The 23,682-nt window shown below is 45.4% G+C and overlaps 1 protein-coding gene and 1 long non-coding RNA gene across 2 annotated transcripts in view; one reads left to right on the top strand and one right to left on the bottom strand.

The window, feature by feature from the left end:
* B3GNT3 (UDP-GlcNAc:betaGal beta-1,3-N-acetylglucosaminyltransferase 3) overlaps positions 1 to 18,378 on the bottom strand; it is a 32,610-nt gene extending 14,232 nt beyond the window's left edge. Inside the window, exon 1 of the mRNA XM_001363881.5 lies at positions 17,568 to 18,378. The gene's annotated coding sequence lies outside the window, so the exon portion shown is untranslated. The remainder of the gene's footprint in view (positions 1 to 17,567) is intronic.
* Positions 16,660 to 23,563, top strand: LOC103098153 (uncharacterized). The gene is made up of 3 exons (XR_465919.2): positions 16,660 to 16,757; positions 18,306 to 18,622; positions 21,426 to 23,563. It is a non-coding gene; the product is annotated as an uncharacterized LOC103098153 (long non-coding RNA).
* Positions 23,564 to 23,682: the final 119 nt, after the last annotated feature.

Below are 23,682 nucleotides of genomic sequence, written 5' to 3'. Positions count from 1 at the left end.
AAGAACATCTTTGCTCATATGGAGGTGGGTGGAAGATTTTCTGTTTGTTGAGATAGCTGTGGCTAATCAGGGCAAGTGTACTGTGCACCTGGGTATTAAGACTTGTGCCTACATTGGCATTTGAAATCATTTCTATGCCTCCTATTATAGGTTGGGCTAAATGAATGTCCTGAGAGTTGCTGGAACCACCCAGTGTAGTTAATACTAAATAATATTAGGTGAGGTATGTGTGAGTGTGAAAGATAAAGTTCTTTTGCCAAGTGTTTTAGCCCTTGTGGACCTTGTCAGTTTGGTGGACCAGGAAGTCCCATAGTAAAGGGTTATTGATTTTCCCATTGGCTTCTCCATCCCCACAGCCAATCAGGAAAAATTTGTGTTTATTTAGGAAGGAATTCAATATCCCATCACCACTCTTCCTCAAGTTTATTTGAATTTGCCCCCTTATTGCCAGTTTGATTGGCAGGAATCTGAAAGAGGCTATACCCTTCCTGAAGGTATTGGTGTCTATTTTTATACAAAAGATGTTATAATGACTGGACCAGACGAGGCCTCAGAGATTGTTGGGAAGATTGTGCTCTTATGAGAGAAAAAGGTAGGAGATCAACCAAAGAAAAATTCAGGGGAATAAATTGAATAAGGAGAGCACAGATGATTATTGATATAAACCATAAAGAGCCTGTTAATGCTCACAAACTTAGATGGAAACTTAGAGAAGAAACTCTTTGGGTGGTTTCTTGGATCCAATCTTCAGAAAGATTTATGTAACCAGGATAGGCTACATTTGGAAAGAAGCCCAGATAACTCTCTCCTTCCTTATTCTGTTCTCTGGGGAATTTTCAGGGCTTTGGGAAGGTTCTATACAATATGGAGAAAAAGTCTAGCCCTATGTTGGTGAACCTATGGCATGCATGCCAGAGTATGCCAAAGGGGCTGCTCCCTTCTTCCTCTCCATATGGGCCTGAGGACATTTCTCCCATCACCTGCCCCTCTGCCCAGTAGCTCAAGGGGAGCACTTCCTCTCTCCCTTGTCAGGGGTAAGGTAGGAGGCTCATATACTGTGTGAGGGTTGCAGTTTGGGCACTAGTTTTCTAAGGTCTCTAAAAGGTTCACCATCACTGGTCTATGCCCTCCTTGACTGATGGCTTCCTTCCCCCAGGAGGGTTTGGACAACTTCTTCATAGTAAAGAGAGTAAGGCCTGGAGACAGGAGGTCCTGAGTTCACATCTGGTGTCAGAAGCTTCCTAGCCAAGTGACCCTGGGCAAGTCCTTAGCTCTCTTTGCCTAGCCCTTACCCCTCTTCTGCCCTAGAACCAATATATAGTATTGATTCTAAGATGGAAGGTAAGAGGTTGGTTGTTGTTTTGGTTTTTTTAAATCAGGCAAAAAAAGGTATAGAACGGTTAGGAGATACTTTTGCTTTTTAAAGATATGGAAAGGTGAAACTATCTTTTTATTACTGTGACAAATGGGGATTCACTGGTGGGGGAAGGGAATCCTTTAGCTGACTAAGTAGTAACCTTGGGCTCCTTGATGGAGGTGGGAGGAATCTGTATCCAACCTCCCCCCCCCCCCCCCCAGAAGAGGTACCTTCTAAAAGGTCCAAATAGCTAAGAATAGCTAGCATTTCTACAATGCTCTAAGATTTGCAAAGAGCTTTACAAATGTTTATTAATGTGGTCCTCACAACAACCCTGTGAGGCTAAGTGCTATTACTATCCCCATTTTATAAATGAGTTAACTGAGACACAAAAAAGTTAAGTGACTTACTCAGGATCACACAGCTTAGGAAGTCTGTGGCAATATTTGAACTCAGTTCTTCCTGACTTCAACCCCCATGGAACTACCCACTTCACCATCCTCTAAGGTGGCATCATCTAGTTCCTGATGGAGCTCCTCCAGAGCTGGGGTGAGGTGGAGGAGTTATCTGGTGTGTGAGGGAACAATGAGTGGGTGGTAGTCTCTGGGATAGGCTCTTTCAAGAGACTAATGACTTCTTAGGTACACACTTTCTTTCATATAGATGTCCTGGAGCTATAATGGGGATGAGTGACAGCCGTGACATATTTTACTTCCTTTGAAAATATATTCCCTATCCTAGGAAAAGTTTTGATTATAGGCATATGGACAGGAGTAGCTAGGTGGCTCAGAGGACTGAGAGTCAGAGTTAGAGATGGGATGTCCTAGGTTCAAATCTAGCCTCAGACACATCCTAGTTGTGTGACCCTGGGCAAGTCACTTAACCCCAGTTACCCAGTCCTTACCACTCTTTTGCCTTGGAACTAATACTTAGCCTAGATTCTAAGATGGAAGGTGAGGGTTTTGCTGCTGTTGTTTTTTGTTTTTTAAGTATCTGGACAGTAGAAACACTTTAAGAGATTGGTAAATTTCTAACCAATTAATACAAAGGGCATGATGGCCACCTCCAGCATATCCAACAAGTAAAAGCATGGATGGAAGAGGAAAGAGGATTGTAGTTACAATTTAGCAACACATTAATACTGTACAGAAAGTGAGATCATAATAACAGCTGGCAATTACGTAGCGCTTTCAGGTTTGCCAAATGTCATGTATATTCTCTGATTTCATCTTTACAAAACCCCTCAAAAATAGGTGCTGGGCAGAGGGCGGGAATATGGCAGCTAGGTGGTTCAGTGGATAGAGAACCAGGGAGGTCCTGAGTTCAAATGTGACCTCAGACACTTTTAAGTCATGTGGCACTTGGCAAGTTACCCAACTCTAACTCTTGCCACTCTTCTGCCTTGCAACTAATATTTACTATCAATTCTAAGACAGAAGGTCTTAATTTAATTTAAAATTTTTTTCTAAGGTTACATGATTCTTGTCTTCCTCCTTATTCCTTCCCCCCTCCCTAAGTTGAGAAGCAATTTTCACTGGGTTACACATATTATCACTCAAAATTTGGGGTTTCTTTTTTAAAGAATGAAAAGGAAGTTTGAGGGACCTCGCCACCAAGAGGTGGAATACGGTAGGAGTGGCACCTGCTTTATATTGGGTAGGTTGGTCCTTTAAAAAGGAGGGAGTTGGCATGGGAAGTTTTACTGGAGTCCTTTAATAGCCATAAGAGAGCTGGCATGGGGTTTTACTGTGCTTCTGCCCTTCGTGGAATGTCTTCCTGACCTAGCATGGCTAGCTACCCCAGTAAATGCAGAGGATTAGGGGAGTAACTGTTGTTATATGAATTATTATCTTTTTGACCTTAGGAATTATATCCTTTTAAACCTTTTTCACCAGTAAAATTCTTTTCAAATAACATTTTATGGTCCATTCGTATCTTATTTCACATTTTAACCATGAGCCTAAGTCACTGAATTGATCAGAATTAGACCTCGCCCAGAATATCCCTTCTCACCCACCTCTTTCTGTTGAGGGGAGCATCCTCCTCCTAACTGGCCATGTTCATAGCCTCCAGGCTCTTCTTCTCTCCACATGTGCAGTTGCCAAATCTTGTCATTTTTCTCCCTATAGCTTCTCTTGGATACATCCCCCTTTCTCAACTCACACAGCCACTACCCTGTTCAGACCCTTTCCATTTATTAACGAGATGACTTACAAGACTCTACCCTTCCTTCTTCCTGATGCCAGGCTCTCCTGACTCCAGGCCATCCCCCTCACAGATGCCCCAGAGATTTTTCTGAAAGCAGTCAGGGGAACAAGCATTTAATAAGCACTTTCTATTGGGCTTGCATGGTATGGTGCTAAGTTTTGGGGACACAAAGAAATGCACAAATTAGTCCCTGCCCTCAAGGAGCTTCCAATCTAATGGGAGAAACAACCTGCAACCAACTCTGTACAAACTGGATATGTATATAGATTATATATAATGTAGATAGACACACCTATATACAAAGTATGTATGTGAGTGCTTGCACTATAGATGACAAATAGACCTGCTATATGGCATGTATACTATATATAATATATATAATGTATTTATCACATTGTATATAAAAGAATATTCTATCATATATATGCTTTATGTGTATAGATGCATACACGTGTGATATATGACTTTATATATATACTTTATAGTATATATACTGCATAATATACACATGGTGTATATTGTCATATGGTATATATTATATAGCATACATGCTGTATATATAGAATTATAAATATATAGTATATATTATAGAATATACACATATAATATATGCCATATAATATCTCCTATATAGTATACACTGTATATATACCATGACAACTATATAGTGTATATATATACTATAGAATGCACACATATATATGCCATATAATATCTCCTATATACCATGGCAACTATATAGTGTATATATATATATATATATATATATATATATATATATATATATATATATATATACTATAGAATGTACACATATAATATATATGCCATCTAATATCTCTTATATAACGTACATTGTGTGTATATATACCATGACAACTATATAGTGTATATATATACTATAGAATGCACACATATAATATATATGCCATATAATATCTCCTATATACCATGGCAACTATATAGTATATATATACACTATAGAATGTACACATATAATATATATGCCATCTAATATCTCCTATATAACATACATTGTGTGTATATATACCATGACAACTATATAGTATATATATATATATATATATATACACTATAGAATGTACGCATATAATATATATGCCATCTAATATCTCCTATATAACATACATTGGGTGTATATATACCATGACAACTATATAGTATATATATATATATATATATATATATATATATATATATATATATATATATATATATATATATATACACACTATAGAATGTACGCATATAATATATATGCCATATAATATCTCCTATATAACATACATTGTGTGTATATATACCATGGCAACTATATAATATATATATGTACACTATAGAATGTACACATATAATATATATGCCATATAATATCTCCTATATAACATACATTGTGTGTATATACCATGACAACTATATAGTGTATATATACACACTATAGAATATACATATGCTACATAATATATACATGTAATGTATGTCATGCAGCGTATATTATAGACTAGATACTGTGTATGAGTACGTATGACAAATATATTCTGTATGATATATACTATAGAGTATATACTATATACTAAAAGATAAATATATATACTATAAGAGAAATATATCTTCTATAGATAACTAATATATACACGATAGATGACATATACCCACTGAAAAAGCAAAATTAACGCTACATCTAATTTCTTCTATGATATAACTTATGTTATGCTGTATTAATTTTGTAATTGAGTCAATATCTACCTGGTGATGTCCTTGAGTAGAGCTCAGGAATTTAGCATTCTTTCCAAGTTAGTTTAAAATTATAAATCATGGAAAAAACTGGTACCTACCATCCCTTTTACATCTGGTGTTCTCTTTGAAGTCTTTTTTTTTCATCTTTTTTCAATTCTCCATTCATCCATCCCCAGTCCCGGACTTAGAGAAGAAAGAGCCCTAGACAACATCTTATCCAAATCCCTCATTTTATGGATTGGGCTGTTTGAGGCCTAGAGGCAGCCCAGTTCTCTCCTTGGCCTCTAAGACAGCTTCCTCCTTCCTTCACCCTTCCATCGTTCCCCCATGGGAGGCCTGGAGCCATGGGCTAGGGACCCCCAGACCAAGGAAGGCACATTTCAGGTCCTCCTTCCCCCTCAGAGCACACTGCCCCCCAAAGGGGATGTAGCCAGCACTCCCTGGAGTCTAAAGCCCCAGCGGGGTGGCCTCTTGGATCTTTGGCTACAATTTACATTCTCCACCCTTTTGCCCCCAACCCAGGCCCAACCCCCTTTACCCTCCCATCTGAGCCTTGGTACCTAGTCTTAGAGAAAAGCAAAGGTCTCATCCATGTCCCCTGAGCCTACATTTTGCTCCGTCTCTTCTCCCCCTTCCCCTCCTTGCAGCCAGACTAGCTGACTTGCTCTCATGCCCCCAACACATCCCCTGCATTCCTGACCCTGCATAGAATTTCTGCTGCCTGTTTCCTGAGGAAGCTATTCTTCTCCTTCCAGACTTATTGTAAACATCATCTCTTTCAGCAAGCCTCCGGGGTGGGCTAAGTGCTGGATTTGGGCTCCAATAGACCTGTGTTCAAATCCTTCCAAATTTCCCTTCCTAGAGCCTCAATTTGCCCATTTATAAAAGGAGAGGGTTGGCTTTGATGACCCCTAAGGTCCTTCTTATCTCTCTAAATCAGACATGTTCCAATCCTTCCCATGGTGTCCTCCACAGTCCTTGACCCATAACGATTTGGGTTTTAGCTATCTCTCTCTGCTCCACCTCACGCAGCCCAGGACTCAGAGAACAAATTGATGGACCTCATCAATTGCTGAATGAAAGAGAAGGAAGGGAGGGGATGATTTATTGATCTACGTAGTAGAGAGGTTAAGGAGTTTTGGACTTGGAGACTGGAAGACCAGAGTTCAAATCTGCCCTCAGACACCTATTAGCCCTGTGATTCTGAGAACATCACTTAACCCTGGTTGCCTCAGTTTCTTTATCTGTCAAATGAGATAGAGAAGGAAATGGCAAATCACTCCAGTGTCTTTGCCAAGGAAATCCCAAATGGGGTCATGAAGAGTTGGACATGACTAAAAATGACTGAACAGGGCAAGTCACATTTACCTCTCAAGGCTTCTGCTTCTTATTCTGTAAAATGAGGGGGTTGAATCCAATGACCTCTAAGGTTCCTTTGAACCCTAAATTGGTGACCCTCAGGTGTAGGCCATGTTCTAATGTTGGCTTTGCCACTGTCTCTAGATGTCCTTCCTCTTCTGAGACACTAATTCTATCCTTTATATAACATAAAATGGTGATAAAGTAAGAGTAACTCAAGGCCCTTGTTAGCTCTGTTCCTTGTAAGAGTCTTGTGGAAGAAGGGGATCGGTATTAAGCCCCAGACCCAGTTAGCTTGGGGAGACATCAGGCACTCAGTCCTCAAATCCATGATGGACAATCCAGTTCTTCACAATAATTTTTTGAATGCTATTTTGCATCAGACTTTGGGGATCCGAAGCCAAAACCAAGACAGTTTCTTCCCTCAAGAAACTTACATTCTATTGGGGGGAAACAATATGTAAAAAGGTAGCTACTTGCAGAATCTAGACAGTCATCTGAGTACCCCCACCCACGTCTAGGCAGGGTAGAGCCAAGCCCTCTGGTCCCTAGCAGTCCCCCCAGCAGCAGAGGGACAGAAAATCAGGGGGTTATGGATGACCAACAATTGGAGAATGGCTGGACCCAATGATGGTTGGTAAATATCATGAAATAGTACTGGGCTATAAAACAGGAAGAAGGGACAGATTCAGAGAAGCCTGGGAAGACCTGTATGAACTGATGCAGAGAGAAATAAACAGAACCAGGAATACGATTTCTACTATACCAACAGCACTACAATGACAAACAACTTGGGAAAACAAGAATTCTGAGCGATGTAATGACCAGAGGACCAGTTAGGAAGAAACGACCTGCCTTCTGACGGAGAGGTGCAGGGCTCAGGGTCTATACATTTTTGGACACAGCTGACATTAGAATTTGTTTTGCTTGACTGCTTATTATGAGGGTTTGTTTTTTTCTTTTCTTAGTGGTGGGGGAAAGGTAGAGGGAAGAGAAGTTTTGTTAGTTTACTTAAAAAAACAAAACAAAACTCAAAGGGTGAAAGTAGAGGAAGGACAAAACCTCTATGGCTTTCTGGACCTAGGGGTCTGGTTCTCCAGATTGGATCCTTCCAGGGCCCCTTCTCTGGGAGGAAAGAGTAGCAGAAAAGCCAAAGGGGTGGCATAGAAAGATGGGCTGGTTATTTTCTCTTTCCCCTCCTCCACCCCTCCAGCTCCTAATGTGGGGAGAAAGGAGAAGGAAAAGAACCAGAGCCCATCCCAAGGAGTTCCTGGGAGGTCCTCACAATCAGGAAGGGAAGTGGTTAGGATGGAGAAAGACAGCTGTCTGTCTGCAATGAATGAGGAAGAAGGGCTGGGGGGGAATAATAGGATCCTAAAGAAACTGGAGAGTTAGAAAAATTATCTGGCTGGAGACAGATTCAAGCCATGTGATATCGGATGCCTACAGGACCACATGAATCAGAAGGGACCAGACAGACAGATCTGTCCCTAACCGAGAATTCTGGCTAGAGCATCCCTACCGAATGGTCTCCCAACTTTTGCTTGAAGTCTTCCAGGGAGGAGGAAGACACAACCTTGGAGGCTGTCCCTTTGCAACCTGATTTGGTAGGAATTTTTTTCTTGACCTCGAGCTCTTTCCAATTTTTCATAGGACACTTTCTTTCTGTCAAGGACGCCTCCATCCCTCCAGATACGCAGGTTTGCAATCTCAGCTCTCCATTCTCTCTCAGCCATCACATCCAAGCAGTTGCCAAGTTTGGATGACTCCATCATACCTGATACGAGTCACACCCATCTCTTCTCTTTGTATACAACCACAGGCCTCATAAACCATCTCCTGGACTACAGCAATATTTCCCAATTGGCCTCCTTACCCTGAAATCTCTCCTCACAAGAGCTACACTGCCCAGAGCTGCTAAACTGATATTCCTAAAGCCCAGGACAAACAATGTCCGGTATCTGCTCAGGAAACTCCAGCAACTCCTTCTACCCTCTAGGATAAAACAAATTCCTTTCTTTGACATTAAAGAAAAAAAAATAATAACCCTCACCATCCATCTTAGAATCAATACTGTGTATTGGTTTCAAGGCTGAAGAGTGGTAAGGGCTAAGCAATGGTGGCACATAGCTAGGTAGTGTCTGAGGTCAGATTTGAACTCGGATCCTGCCACCTCCAGGTCTGGCTCTCTAACCACTAAGCCACATAGCTGCCCCATTTTTAAAAATCTGTACATCGAAGTATATACTTATATAGCTATATGTCAAGGTTGTCAAGGTGAGGGCTAATTCCCTCTTGTCTTTGTATCTCCAGCACTTGGCACATAGTAGGCATTTAATAAATCCTTTTGGAATTGAATTGAAATGACTTCTAGCTCTGCCTCTAGGGCCAATCAGAACCAGTATAATTCCTTGTCTACATGACAGCCCTTCAAATACTTGGAAAACGCTGACCATTTTCTACCCTCTGCCCCCAGCCTTTCTTTCTCCAGGCAAAGTATTCCCAGAAATTTCAACCAATTCTCAGGATTCTTTTCAGCACTACAGATGAGACCCAGCCCCTATATATTCTAGAGGTTCCAGAACATCACCTTTCCTCCTTCTGGATACTGCCTCTTTAAGTGAAATCCAATAGCCTCTTTTTTTTTCCTTTTTCTGCCAGATTAAGCTGTTGATTCATTTGCAGTCCACAAAACATGAAACCAAAACCAAAACCAACCTAGATATTTCTGAGTTAAACGGATGACTACCCAAACCTCCCCATGCGCTATATCTGTGCTAAAAAAAAAAATCACTTACTAAATTTAATCTTAAGGGGAAACTAATGGCTCAGTGGGCTGAGGCAGGCATAGAGATGGGAGGTCCTGGGTTCAAATTTGACTTCAGATACTTTCTAGCTGTGTGACCCTGGGCAAGTCACTTCACTCCCATTGCTTAGCCCTCATCACTCTTCTGCCTTGGAACCAATACACAGTATTGATTCTAAGACAGAAGGAAAGGGTTTAAAATTAATAATCTTATTGGATTTTGTCCAATGTTCTAAACAATTAATGTCCTTTCAAATATTGACCTTGTCATCCAATGTGTAAACTAAACTCCTAGCTATGTGCCATCTGCTAATTTAATTATAATTCCCCAGGGCCTGGTACCTCTGCCATTTGCTTCACAAATGCTTGTTGAGTGACTCATCAATGTATCTGTCCATTGAAAATGTGAAATGGCACAGAGTCAAGTACATATCCCTTGGGCATTCTACTGGAGATCATCTTCCATACTGATCACAAGAATCATAGGTTTAGAGCTGAAATAAACATTAGGGGTTATTTAATCCAATCCTCCATTTTAGAGAGAAAAAATTAAAACCCAGAGGAGGATAAGTGATTTGTCCAAGATTATATAAACAGAAGTCAGAACTGGAACTCAGATCCTAAAGCTAAATCCAAGGTTCTTTTTACTACACCATGCTATCTATTGAATGAAGAACTTCTCTTTGGACTCATCATTCTACCACTTTCAAATTCACCCAATTATAATGCCGTTGGTAGGTATTTAAGTTAAACGACAGAGAATCAAAGTCTCAGAGAGGGCAGCTGACTGGTATTTAAGTGAGATTTCTAGGTAGGTATTTAAATAAAACAACAGAGAATCAAAGACTCAGAGAGGGCAGCTGACTGGTATTTAAGTTAGATTTTTAGGTAGGTATTTAAGTTAAATGACAGAGAATCAAAGTCTCAGAGAGGGCAGCTGACTGGTATTTAAGTTAGATTTCTAGGTAGGTATTTAAGTAAAACAACAGAGAATCAAAGACTCAGAGAGGACAGCTGACTGGTATTTAAGTTAGATTTTTAGGTAAGTATTTAAGTTAAACAACAGAGGACCAAAGTCTCAGAGAAGGCAGCTGGATGCATATGACTGGATTCCCCCAGTTATTAAGTCCTTCCCTTGCATCTTAGAATCAATACTGTGTATTGGCTCCAGTTATGCAGTCACCTAGAACGGAAGCTATCAATCCTGGCTACACCCTAGTCCACTAAAAGGCCACCCCACCCTGCCAGCCTGGCTGAAGGTCTTCAAGGGCTTTTTAAACCTGCAATTCTGAGCATCCCTTTCCTGGTTCAGGGATGAGTCTACAAGGAAGGAAATATTCGACTGTAAATATATGTGAGGGGAAACCTTGGTCCCGGGCCAGGTTGAGTAAAGGTGTTGGCCCCTAGACAGGACTGGGCACATCCTCATTTAGGAGACCAACAGCTGTCAGTCCTTGTCTACGTCTTCCTTTGGTTCCCAAGGCTAGGCTGGCCACCAGATGTGGCCCGACTGGGACAATCTCTGGGACCCAAACCCTTTAAGCTTCTCAGTCCTGGCCAGTATGAAGGAAGAGAATTGGGATTGGAAGAGCCATGGTCCCCAGAGCCCCAGAGCACATCTCAGCCAAGAGCCTTGGATGGGCTGCTCCTCTCTTCTCTTCCAAGAATAATTCAAAGCAAGAGTTCTGGGCTGATAGTCGGGGCATCTCCTGGGGTCTTCCTCTCATTGATACCCTGGGTAGAAGGATCTGGGGGAAGATCTCAGAGTGGCCTGATCTTTCAGGGGCCTTCCCAACTCTCTGATGACATCTCCCTCTCGTCTGCCCCTGAACTCTCCATTCCAGTGCCAGATGCCCTTCCTGATCTGAGTCATATTTGCTCATCTGTAAAATGAGACTAGAGATTAGGGGTTCTTAACCTAGGGTTTGTGGACTTGCATCTGGAAAATCCACATCAAATTTTCTGACCCTTCTTTTGTACCAGAGAAGTCTGAATTGTTTCTTTTTCTTTTATGAGGTATCTACAGTGCCTTATGCACATTTATGAGTTGCTGTAATAAATGGTAATTTTCAAGATTATAATAAAGGCACTTTCCCCTATACTTGATGGTACTTTGATGGAATCTGCAGGTAGTTTATAGAGAAGGATCTGAATGTGGAGGAGAGTAGAAACTTGGTTGGGGAGGCACCTACTTTCCTTTCTCCTCCCCTGGGTGAGGCTGTTGATGACTGATGTGCCGGTAATCAGAGGTTCCCTGATGGAAAAGGGTGATGAAGAGTTAAAGGAAGATCTCCCCTATAAAATGAACCCAAGGGTAATCCCAGGCTCCCCAGAAAAGATCCAGAGACAAGCCTCAGCTGGGAAGGGTCCTGATGGCTCTTAGTTGAAGCTGAATTCAGATACCTTCCCAAGTTTCAAACCGAAATATTTGACAGAATCTGACTGCGGTTTAGATGTTTAAAGATATACCTAAAGGCAGGATGGGAGATGGATAGAGGGACTCCGTATCCTGAATTATTTTCTACCACGTTGGCCCAGGTTGTTGTATAGCGTGCCTGGGCTTCACACTGCTCCAATCCCAGCTAATTTCCCAATTAATTTAATATTTATCTAGCCTAAGTAGACAATAAAACAGGTGCAAGAAGGCTGGAGGGGAAGGGGAGTGGGCTCTCCTTATCAGTGAGTCCACAGCTCCTTTCAGGTTTGAGGGATCTGATCCTCCTTAAGGATGTTTGAGGTGCTGGATTGATGATAGCTTTACAGAAGAAAATTGTATGTAAATATCCTTCTGGCTCTCGGTGAGGTCCTCAGCAAGGAACTTGTGTCCTGCTTGGTCAAGGACTCCAAGACGGAAGGTAAGGGTTTAAATCAAAAAATAAATTAATTAATTAAATAAAACAAAATTGTACATCAAGCAGCTTTGACCCCTCCCTATGGGAGGGGAATCAATTACTCACTGTATGGCAGTCACAGAAGCACAGCTGAAGCAAAGGTGCAAAATTAGGGTGGTCACTTATTGGCCCATGTTACTATATATGGAAATCTATTGGCAATGTATATATGTGCTGACAGTAACACTGAGGAATGTCCTGGCTCAATTAAAAGGGACATCTGGATTCTACCACAAGGAAGAGAAGACTCTGGTTAGATTTAGTTAAGACTTGGGTTGGCTTGGAGTTCCAATCCTGAAGTTTGCAAGACCATTTGAAGGATCAAGTAAATATGAGACAGATCACTATCCACATCCAGAGGAAGAACTGTGGGAGCAGAAACACAGAAGAGAAACACCTGCTTGATCACATGGGTCGATGGGGATATGACGGGGATGGAGACTCTAAGCGATCAACCTGGTGCAAACATCAATAATATGGAAATAGGTCTTGATCAATGACACATGTAAAACCCAGTGGAATTTCTCCTTGGCTATGGGAGGGGCTGGAAGGAGGGGAGGGAAAGAACATGAATCATGGAACCATGGAAAAATATTCTAAATTAATCAATAAAATTAAATTAAAAAAAAAAAGATCAAGTAAATACAGAAGATTGCGGCGATGAAGCACGGAGCTCCATGAGGGAGGGCAGGAACTAGCTGAACTTTGGATCTTCCCCAGAACCACCAGACTTAATACTTTGTCAAACTGATCTAATGATTTGAGTGGCGGAGAACTTCTTTAGAACAGGTTCTAGATGCCACTTCAGGCAGAGGGTAATCTAATCTTTAATAGCTCCAAAATAAAGAACAATTCAAGAGATAAAGACGGCTTTGCTGCATCTGGCCTCTCCCTTGTATTAGGTTAGGGAAAGCCACATGGGACGCACCTGGAATTCAAGAGATAACCACGTTAGCTGGTCCATTGATGGTCCCTTTAATTAATAAACTATTCTACAGAATTCTGTAGAATCTTGCTAGTTAGTTCAACTCTTAACTGCAGACCGATAAGGCAAAACAGAAAACAAGGAACTGCCTCTGGATGACAAGAGATGAATGAAAATTCTCAGTGTTGAGTCAGGGCTCCTTCTGCCATGCTACCCAGAGCCTCCCGTGGAAACCTTTGTCTCTTGTGCAGCAGAACTATTTTTGAACACATGGAAAGTGTAATAATTCATTTAAACTAGCTTAAAACATTAATAAATTCATTATCTCAATCAATGGATGATAATGGTTATATAGGACCTTAAGATTTATTTATTTATGAAGTATTTTTATTTATTTTAATTGACAAAATATTTAGAGCACTTTACAAATATTCTCTCAAATGATCCTCCATTAACACCCAGTGAGGAAGGTGCTCTTATTATCCTCATTTTACAAATGAGGAAACGGAGGCAAACAGAATTTAAGTGACTTGCTTAGAGCCATACATCACACCCAGTGAGGAAGGTGCTCTTATTATCCTCATTTTACAAATGAGGAAACGGAGGCAAACAGAATTTAAGTGACTTGCTTAGAGCCATACATCACACCCAGTGAGGAAGGTGCTCTTATTATCCTCATTTTACAAATGAGGAAACTGAGGCAAGCAGAGTTTAAGTGACTTGCTTAGAGCCATACATCACACCCAGTGAGGAAGGTGCTCTTATTATCCTCATTTTACAAATGAGGAAACTGAGGCAAGCAGAGTTTAAGTGACTTGCTTAGAGCCACAGACATTCTGGGGCTGGGTTTATCTAAAGTCTTTCTAAATGACTGCCTGGTGCTCTAATCACTGAGTCACCCAACTGCCTCAGTTGGTGATAAGATAATGAAGCTGAAGGTCCAGCACATTTTTTGACATTAAACAGTCAATTGAGGGGAAGCTAGGTAGCACAATAGATAGAGCACCAGGCCTGGAGTTTGGAGGACCTGGGTTCAAATGTCGCCTCAGCAATGCAATGATCCTGAACAAATCTGAGGATTTATGACAAAGAATGTTACCCACCTCCAGATAAAGAACCATAGGAGTCAGAATGCAGATGGAGGCATATGGTTATCACTTATTTGGATTTACATTTGGGGGTTTGGCTTTATAAGATTATTCACTTACAAAAATGAATACTATCGACATGTGTTTGGCATCATAATACATGTATAATCCAGATTGAATTGCTTGTCAGTTGGGGGGAGTAGGGGAGAGAGAATTTGGATTATATAACTTCAGAAAACTTATGTGGAAACTTGTTATTAAAATTTTTTAAATAAAATTAAATGAAAAATAAAATTCTTGCCTTAGCTACTTCCTAGCCATGTGAACTTGGGCAAGTCACTTAAGTCCCATTGCTTAGCCCTTATTGTTCTTCTATGTTAGAACCAATAAACAGTATTGATTCTAAGATTGAAGATAAAGGTAAAAAAAAGTCAATTAAGGGGAAGTTGGGTAGCATAATGCATAGAGCACCAGTTGTGAGTTGGAGGATGTGGGTTCAAATGTGGTCTCAGACACTTCCTAGCTGTGTGATCCTGGGCAAGTCACTTAACCCTGAAGGCCTAGCCTTTACTGCCCTTCTGCCTTGGAATCCAAGTATCAATATTTAGTATTGATTCTAAGACCAAAGGTCGAGGTTTAAAAATAAAAAGTCATTTAGTCACTAAGCATTTATTAAACTTCTGCTATGTGCCAAGCTCTGAGTATACAAAGAGAAGCAAAAAACAGTCTCTTGTGGGAGCTCACATTTTAATGGATGAGACGATACACCAACATCTATGTACCAACAAGATACATATGGGGGTAAACTGGAGCTGCTCAACAGATAATTATTCAGGAAGGAAGGAAAAAAAGGAGGGAAGGAGGGTGGGAGAGGGGGAAGGAGGGAAGAAAGGAAGGAAGGAAAGAAGGAAGGAAGGAGGTAAGGAGGAAGGAAGAAAGAAGGAAGGAGAGAAGAAGGAACTAAGGAAGGATGGAGGAAGGAAGGAAGGAGGAAAGGAGGAAGAAGGAGTGAAGAAGGAACTAAGGAAGGAGGGAAGGAGGAAGGAAGGAGAGAAGGAACTAAGGAAGGAGGGAAGAAGGAAAGAAGAAGGAGGGAGGGAGGAACTAAGGAAAAAGGGAAGGAAGGAGAGAAGCAAGGAAGGAAGGAAGGCACAAATGAGCATCAGGGGGAATCAGAAAGGCTTCCTGAGGGTTGGGGCTGAGACTTGACAGAAACCTAGGGAGGGAAATGAGGAGGAACAACATTCCGGGCATGGGGGAGAGCCAGTGCCTCTTGATGGCAGAGAATGAGGTGGAGAAGAAGGTATAGAAAGACTGGAAAAAGACCAGGTTATGAAGGGCCTTCAAAGGCAAAGAGGATTTTCTATTTGATCCTAGAGGCGGTGGGGGAGCCACCCAAATTGGTTGAATGGTTGGGGAGGGAGGGGAACAAAGGATGTGGTCAGATCTGTACTTTGAGGTGATGAATTTGACAGCTGAGTGGAGTAGGGACTGATGGGGGGGGGGGGGCATCAGCAGGTCCTCCTGAAGGTGAGGAGGGTCTGCCCACCGGGAGTGGCACTGTCAGAGGAGAGATGCCACCAAAAACCTGCCAGTCCTTGTCAACAGATTGGACATGGGCCTGGGTGAGAGGAGTCAAGGACAAAACCCATTTCAAATATGAGCAGAGGGTAAGTGGTGCCCTAGATAGTAACGAGGAAGCCAGGAAGTGGGGGGCGGGGGGGTAGGGGTAGTTCCATCTTTAAAAAGCCTGAAAACCACCAACATACGTCATTCTACAATTTCTCCCAAAGCTAAGATCTCAATTTTATCTTTTCACCTGCTTGTAGTTAACAATCCTTGCAAGATTGGAAGCAGAGACCACCCTGTGTCCAAGGCGATTCTCTCAGTTAGCCTGTGGGTGACCTTCCCACTCTCTCCCTTCAAGGAAAACTGGCTCACTGGCTGCCCACCCAAGGACCTGCCTTCTCCTAGCCTCCCTGTGCCTGGTATGCCCTCCTTCAGCTCTCCTAAGGAAGAACCTCGAGCTTTCTTCTTTTTCTTAAACCCTCACCTTCCATCTTAGAGTCCACACTAAGTACTGGTTCCAAGGCAGAAGAGTGGTAAGGGCTGGGCCATGGGGGTCAAGTGACTTGCCCAGGAAGTTCCTGAACCCAGGACCTCCCATCTGCCGGCCTGGCTCCCAGTCCATTGAGCCACCCCATGCCCCTGGTTACATTCTTTAAGAGGAAACAACAGGCAAACAATTCTACACATTGTCTAAGGAACCTTGGGCTCTGGCACCAAGGAAACCAGGCAAGGCCTCCTCTTCTGAGAAGGTGGGACCTGAGCTGAGCCTTCAAGGAAACCAAAGGTGGAGATGGAGGTGAGGAGGGTCTCCCCCAAAGTGAGGATCGCTTCACTGCTGTGACCCTAACACCTACCCAGCTCCCCGAGACACACACACCGGATGAACATTTATGGACCGGCCCGGAGTTTTTCCCAGCCCCTATTCCCTGGTCTCTGTTCCCAGAGTCCCCCAGCTCTCCCATCTATGCCCTCCAAAGCTGGCCACAGGCTGGGAGGTGGTGGAGGAGGGCTACAGGCTCAGACCACCACCCTAGGGAAGCAAGCAGAGAAAGGAGAAGCGGTTGATGGGGGGAGACTAGGCGAGCTTCTGGGCTTCCAGAGAAAGCCCCGGCACCCCCCGCTGAAGACTGGGAACCCACGCTGGACACCCAGTTTTCTCCCAGCCCAGGGCTCTCCGATCCAGGCCCCCTCTGGGAAAAGGAGCGAAGGGCTTCCTGGGTTCCTAGATGGAGCCATCCACTACGGTGGAAGTCTTGGGACCGTCTCAGCTCTCAGTCCTGCCTCATTGTGGATCCCTAAGACCCTGGTGCCCGCTCCCCAGAACTTCAGACAGAGAGGGGATGTCCTGAAACAGGACTCTGAGACCCGAATCTGGGACTGGTCCTGGTGGCAGGGCAGACGACTCTGGGGCGCGCGGATGGCTCGCATCCCCGAAGAACAGGTTCTTTGTCCCTGAGGCCAGATTCAGGACTCCCAGGGCCCTAAAAGGGGCTCCGGAGAGGGGTGGGAGTGGGAGGCTAGAGCTTCTCCTCCCTGGGAAGTCCAGGCACTCAGCCCTCTCCCCCCACCCCCAGGGGATCTCAGGTCCCCTCCTCAAGGCACTCACCACTGGGCACCTGTGCTCCTGCAGCAAGCAGCTTCACCTCTGGAAACTGGCTCCGACCCAGTAACCACAGTTCCTTCCAGCCACCGAGCATTTCCCTTTAGGCTGGAGAAGCTGTATTTCACCTGGTCTGAGAACTGGCCACCTCCCTCCTTCCCCGCCCAGCTCAGGCCCCTCCTCCCGGCCGAGCCAAATTTCCCAGAGGCTAAGGCGACGATCTGCGGTATGCCGGGACCGCCGGAGCTCCGGGGACCTCTTCCCCCTCATGTCTCTCCTCTCGGGCTCCAGGTTCCAAACCTCTTCTTTCACCTCCTGGGCCGGGAGGCGGAAGACCCACAGAGGGAGCTTCGCTTTCCCCATCTGTCCAAGGAGAGCTTTGGATTAAATGGTCCGAGGTTCCCCTTCTGCCCAACTCTCCTATTCGTGGTTCTGAGCTCCCTCCAGGCTCCACCATTCCTTATTCGAAGAGTTCTCGGGACTCTCCCACTCTAGATTTCCCACATCTGCCCCCCGAGCTGCCTTTCCGGGCTCTAGACTTTCTAGGGTCTCCCAACGCCACCAGGAAGGCGTCCACACCTCCCCCCGGGTCTAATCCTCCTAATGTTCTTTACCCCTCCTCCCACACAAGGGGCCTCTCCCAGCTTTGTGGGAGAAAAAGGAAGAGGCCCCGTTCCTTTAAGATGCAGATTAGCTTTTACTCTCCAAGACAATTAACACCTCAACACTACTCTTTCCTCCCAGGTACCCAAGCCTTTTCTGAGTCCGCCTAGCTAGGCTCTCTCGGGTTCCTCTCAGCAGCCCAGGAAGGAGGTCCCCCAAAGGGTATTCTTACCCCCTACCCCAACTCTACCTAGAAAATTGAAAATCGGGAAGCTGGAACTCAGAGGGGAAGAAACTTGTCTAAGTCAAACAGGAAATCAATCAGCAACGAAGCCCAGACCAGACCCGCCCAGGCCTCAGACACCGAGGTCTATGGTGCTTAACCACTTTGGCTCCCGTTGTTAGGGTCCGTTTAGGGGTCAAAGGAACAGAACAGACGATGCAATCAGCACCGAGAGGTAGTTTATTGTAACACACTTCACACGCGCAGGGAGGAGCCCAAAGGGAGTTCCTCCTCAAGCAACTTTCAAGGCAGGCTTATATACCCTTGGGGCTGCCCATGGAGCTTAGAGGGACAATGTGGTTATCACACAGGGTGGAGAGGTCAATACGGTTATCACACAAGGTTCCTTGGCCTAGGGAAGGGTGCTTATCTATGCCGGGTTCGTTGGCCTAGTTCCCTTTCACCATGGACCCCTCTGGTAAAGCCTGATGGATCCCAGCCCAGTCCTCAGACCCCTAGGACCATGGTGCTTAACCACTTTGGCTCCCATGGACCCCTCTGGTAAAGCCTGATGGATCCCAGCCCAGTCCTCAGACCCCTAGGACCATGGTGCTTAACCACTTTGGCTCCCATGGACCCCTCTGGTGAAGCCTGATGGATCCCAGCCCAGTCCTCAGACCCCTAGGACCATGGTGCTTAACCACTTTGGCTCCCATGGACCCCTCTGGTGAAGCCTGATGGATCCCAGCCCAGTCCTCAGACCCCTAGGACCATGGTGCTTAACCACTTTGGCTCCCATGGACCCCTCTGGTAAAGCCTGATGGATCCCAGCCCAGTCCTCAGACCCCTAGGACCATGGTGCTTAACCACTTTGGCTCCCATGGACCCCTCTGGTGAAGCCTGATGGATCCCAGCCCAGTCCTCAGACCCCTAGGACCATGGTGCTTAACCACTTTGGCTCCCATGGACCCCTCTGGTAAAGCCTGATGGATCCCAGCCCAGTCCTCAGACCCCTAGGACCATGGTGCTTAACCACTTTGGCTCCCATGGACCCCTCTGGTAAAGCCTGATGGATCCCAGTCCAGTCCTCAGACCCCTAGGACCATGGCGCTTAACCACTTTGGCTCCCATGGACCCCTCTGGTGAAGCCTGATGGATCCCAGCCCAGTCCTCAGACCCCTAGGACCATGGCGCTTAACCACTTTGGCTCCCATGGACCCCTCTGGTGAAGCCTGATGGATCCCAGTCCAGTCCTCAGACCCCTAGGACCATGGTGCTTAACCACTTTGGCTCCCAAGGACCCCTCTGGTAAAGCCTGATGGATCCCAGCCAGTCCTCAGACCCCTAGGACCATGGTGCTTAACCACTTTGGCTCCCATGGACCCCTCTGGTAAAGCCTGATGGATCCCAGCCCAGTCCTCAGACCCCTAGGACCATGGTGCTTAACCACTTTGGCTCCCATGGACCCCTCTGGTGAAGCCTGATGGATCCCAGCCCAGTCCTCAGACCCCTAGGACCATGGTGCTTAACCACTTTGGCTCCCATGGACCCCTCTGGTAAAGCCTGATGGATCCCAGCCCAGTCCTCAGACCCCTAGGACCATGGTGCTTAACCACTTTGGCTCCCATGGACCCCTCTGGTAAAGCCTGATGGATCCCAGCCCAGTCCTCAGACCCCTAGGACCATGGTGCTTAACCACTTTGGCTCCCATGGACCCCTCTGGTAAAGCCTGATGGATCCCAGCCCAGTCCTCAGACCCCTAGGACCATGGCGCTTAACCACTTTGGCTCCCATGGACCCCTCTGGTGAAGCCTGATGGATCCCAGCCCAGTCCTCAGACCCCTAGGACCATGGCGCTTAACCACTTTGGCTCCCATGGACCCCTCTGGTGAAGCCTGATGGATCCCAGTCCAGTCCTCAGACCCCTAGGACCATGGTGCTTAACCACTTTGGCTCCCAAGGACCCCTCTGGTAAAGCCTGATGGATCCCAGCCCAGTCCTCAGACCCCTAGGACCATGGCGCTTAACCACTTTGGCTCCCATGGACCCCTCTGGTGAAGCCTGATGGATCCCAGCCCAGTCCTCAGACCCCTAGGACCATGGTGCTTAACCATTTTGGCTCCCATGGACCCCTCTGGTGAAGCCTGATGGATCCCAGCCCAGTCCTCAGACCCCTAGGACCATGGTGCTTAACCACTTTGGCTCCCATGGACCCCTCTGGTGAAGCCTGATGGATCCCAGCCAGTCCTCAGACCCCTAGGACCATGGTGCTTAACCATTTTGGCTCCCAAGGACCCCTCTGGTAAAGCCTGATGGATCCCAGCCCAGTCCTCAGACCCCTAGGACCATGGCGCTTAACCACTTTGGCTCCCATGGACCCCTCTGGTGAAGCCTGATGGATCCCAGCCCAGTCCTCAGACCCCTAGGACCATGGTGCTTAACCACTTTGGCTCCCATGGACCCCTCTGGTGAAGCCTGATGGATCCCAGCCCAGTCCTCAGACCCCTAGGACCATGGTGCTTAACCACTTTGGCTCCCATGGACCCCTCTGGTGAAGCCTGATGGATCCCAGCCAGTCCTCAGACCCCTAGGACCATGGCGCTTAACCACTTTGGCTCCCATGGACCCCTCTGGTGAAGCCTGATGGATCCCAGCCCAGTCCTCAGACCCCTAGGACCATGGTGCTTAACCATTTTGGCTCCCATGGACCCCTCTGGTGAAGCCTGATGGATCCCAGCCCAGTCCTCAGACCCCTAGGACCATGGTGCTTAACCATTTTGGCTCCCAAGGACCCCTCTGGTAAAGCCTGATGGATCCCAGCCCAGTCCTCAGACCCCTAGGACCATGGTGCTTAACCATTTTGGCTCCCATGGACCCCTCTGGTAAAGCCTGATGGATCCCAGCCAGTCCTCAGACCCCTAGGACCATGGTGCTTAACCACTTTGGCTCCCATGGACCCCTCTGGCAGGAAGGACGTGCTCAATTTCAGGGAAAGGTCAGTGAAAATAAAGCTAGAATGGTCCGTTTTTCCCATCCAGTTTCATGGATCTTCCCAAATGGATCTTGAGTGCTCCCAAATCAAGAACTTGTGGCCAAAAGCATCTTGGAAGCAATGGAGGTTTCTGTCTCTGTCCAAGAGTAGAAAAAGCATTCTTCTGGGCTGGGGCTGGTCATGACACCCCAGTACCAGGAAAAGGTTGTTTGAAGGGCTCTAGAGATGGCCGAGGACGTCAGAGGTGAGCAGCGCCCCCACCCCGGAAAGTGGAGACGAGGATTCCACCTCCCAGAGCAAACATTCTTGTACCTGGCCTAAGCTCTGTCAACGATTTCTGACTGGTCGTTATTATAACGTGCAAATATAGTTTGACATATGTATACAAAACCTCCCGTGTTTTAGGACTGTGTCTGCTTCATAAACATGAACTTTAACATGATTGATCTGTTCAACTATAGCGTGTTGATTAGAAACTGGCAGTACAGAGTGGCCGGCTGTCCCAGCCGTGCCAGGAGCTATCTATCCACTCTTCCGGATCCCCAGACATTGCCAGGAGCCTCAAGGAGTCTGCCCTTGGCATCCAGGCACATTTCATAGTTCGCCTTCCTCAAGAAATCTTTGCCACACAAGCTTCTGTTCTTGCCCAGGGTGCATATTTGGAAACAAAAAGAGGTATGCTGGGCATCGAGGTGATAAAGAGCAGCTAGGTGAACCCCTACCTGATATGGAGTCAGGAGGACCTGAGTTCAAATTCAGCTTCAGATACTTCCTAGCTGTGTGATCCTATTTAAGTCACTTAACCCTAATTGCCTCAGTTTCCTCACCTGGAAAATGAGCTGGAGAAGGAAATAGAAAGCAAGAAAACTTCCTTTGAAAAAGCCACTGGACACAAAAATAGGAATAGAAGACACTTCTGTCTCAATGTCATGAAGATCAAATAAGAAAACAATCACAGCCTCATCTTCTGAAACCCCCAGATGAATCCTGGTCCCCACTGAACAATGAACCCTGAAGCACCTTTCAATTACCCAAGCCAGAACTCAGCTGAAGACAGTCAAGACCTTAATGACATGTCTGTGGCCCTAGCATCTCTAGCACATCCTGGTCTCTCTGACACTTTAGACGGGCTAGTGCTCCATTCCCAAGCCCAGGGAGAGGGCAGACAACTCCACCCCCTCTTTCAAAATGGCATCCACATCTTGTGTCCATTCTGGGGTTCACTGGAAGTCTCAGGATGGAGGGTCTGCTTGTCTTCCCAGAAGAATCTGCCTACCTCAATTAAAGACCCTTCCCAGAACTACGTTCCTGGTCCTGCATTTTCCAGGTATAAAATAATCAAGAAACAATAGATTCGGAGCTGCTCAGGCCCATCCAACCCAACTCTCTTAGTTAATAAACAGATGCGAAAATGGTGGCCTAGAGAGAGAGGGTACTAGCTGGAAGTCAATGGGGGAGAAGAGGCAGAAATAGAACTTGGATCGATCCTTGGACTGGAAATCTAGCACTCTTCCCTCTACCAATGTGGGCTGGCACCTTCACGGTGACATAGAGGTGCCAAAAATAGCAAATCCAGAAAGATAGGAAAGCAGGGGAAAGCATCCGGGGCTACCAGCCAGGAGACAAGAGCAAAACTTTTTTCTTCTGTGGAAGGGTCTATAATGCCCTTCCACAAAGCAACAGAAAGCCTCTTTTGTGCAGGAGAGCACTCCATCTTCTATTTTCTAAATTCTTTCCAGTTCAGGTTTTCTATGTCATAGCTTTGTGAATTTAGACCTGGAAGGGAGCTCTTAGAAGTAGAGAACACAGGGGCAGCTAGGTAGCCCAATGGATAGAGCACCAAGCCTGGAGTAAGGAGGACCAGGGTTCAAATCTGGCTTTGGATGCTTCCTAGCTGTGTGACCCTGAACAACTTTCTTGATCCTATTTGCCTAGTCTAGAATTGATACTAAGACAGAGGGTGGGTAGAAAAAACAAATAAGAAGCAGAGAACAGCAGAACAGAGATTAGGCAAGACTTGAGATCACAAAGACCTGATTGAGAAGGAATCTCACCTCTGTTTCCCTTGACAAGACCACCTCTGGCAAGGAATCTATCATAAAATCACCTGTATGAGACACTTGGCAAATATAAAAGCACTATATAAAAAGTCAGTTGCTACCCACAATGGCGCTTTGGTCAGCTTTGACATTTCCACATCTACACGTTAGGGCTTCTCCCAGCCCTGACAGTCTGGGTTCTAAGAACCCTTCCAGCCCTGACAATCTGGATTCTAAGATCTCTCCCAACTCTGACATTCTCTG

Source organism: Monodelphis domestica, chromosome 3 (assembly GCF_027887165.1).
Source record: "Monodelphis domestica isolate mMonDom1 chromosome 3, mMonDom1.pri, whole genome shotgun sequence".
NCBI classification, from domain to species: domain Eukaryota; kingdom Metazoa; phylum Chordata; class Mammalia; order Didelphimorphia; family Didelphidae; genus Monodelphis; species Monodelphis domestica.
The sequence above is the reverse complement of the archived record's forward strand: the minus strand, read 5'-3'. Positions and strand labels throughout refer to the sequence as shown.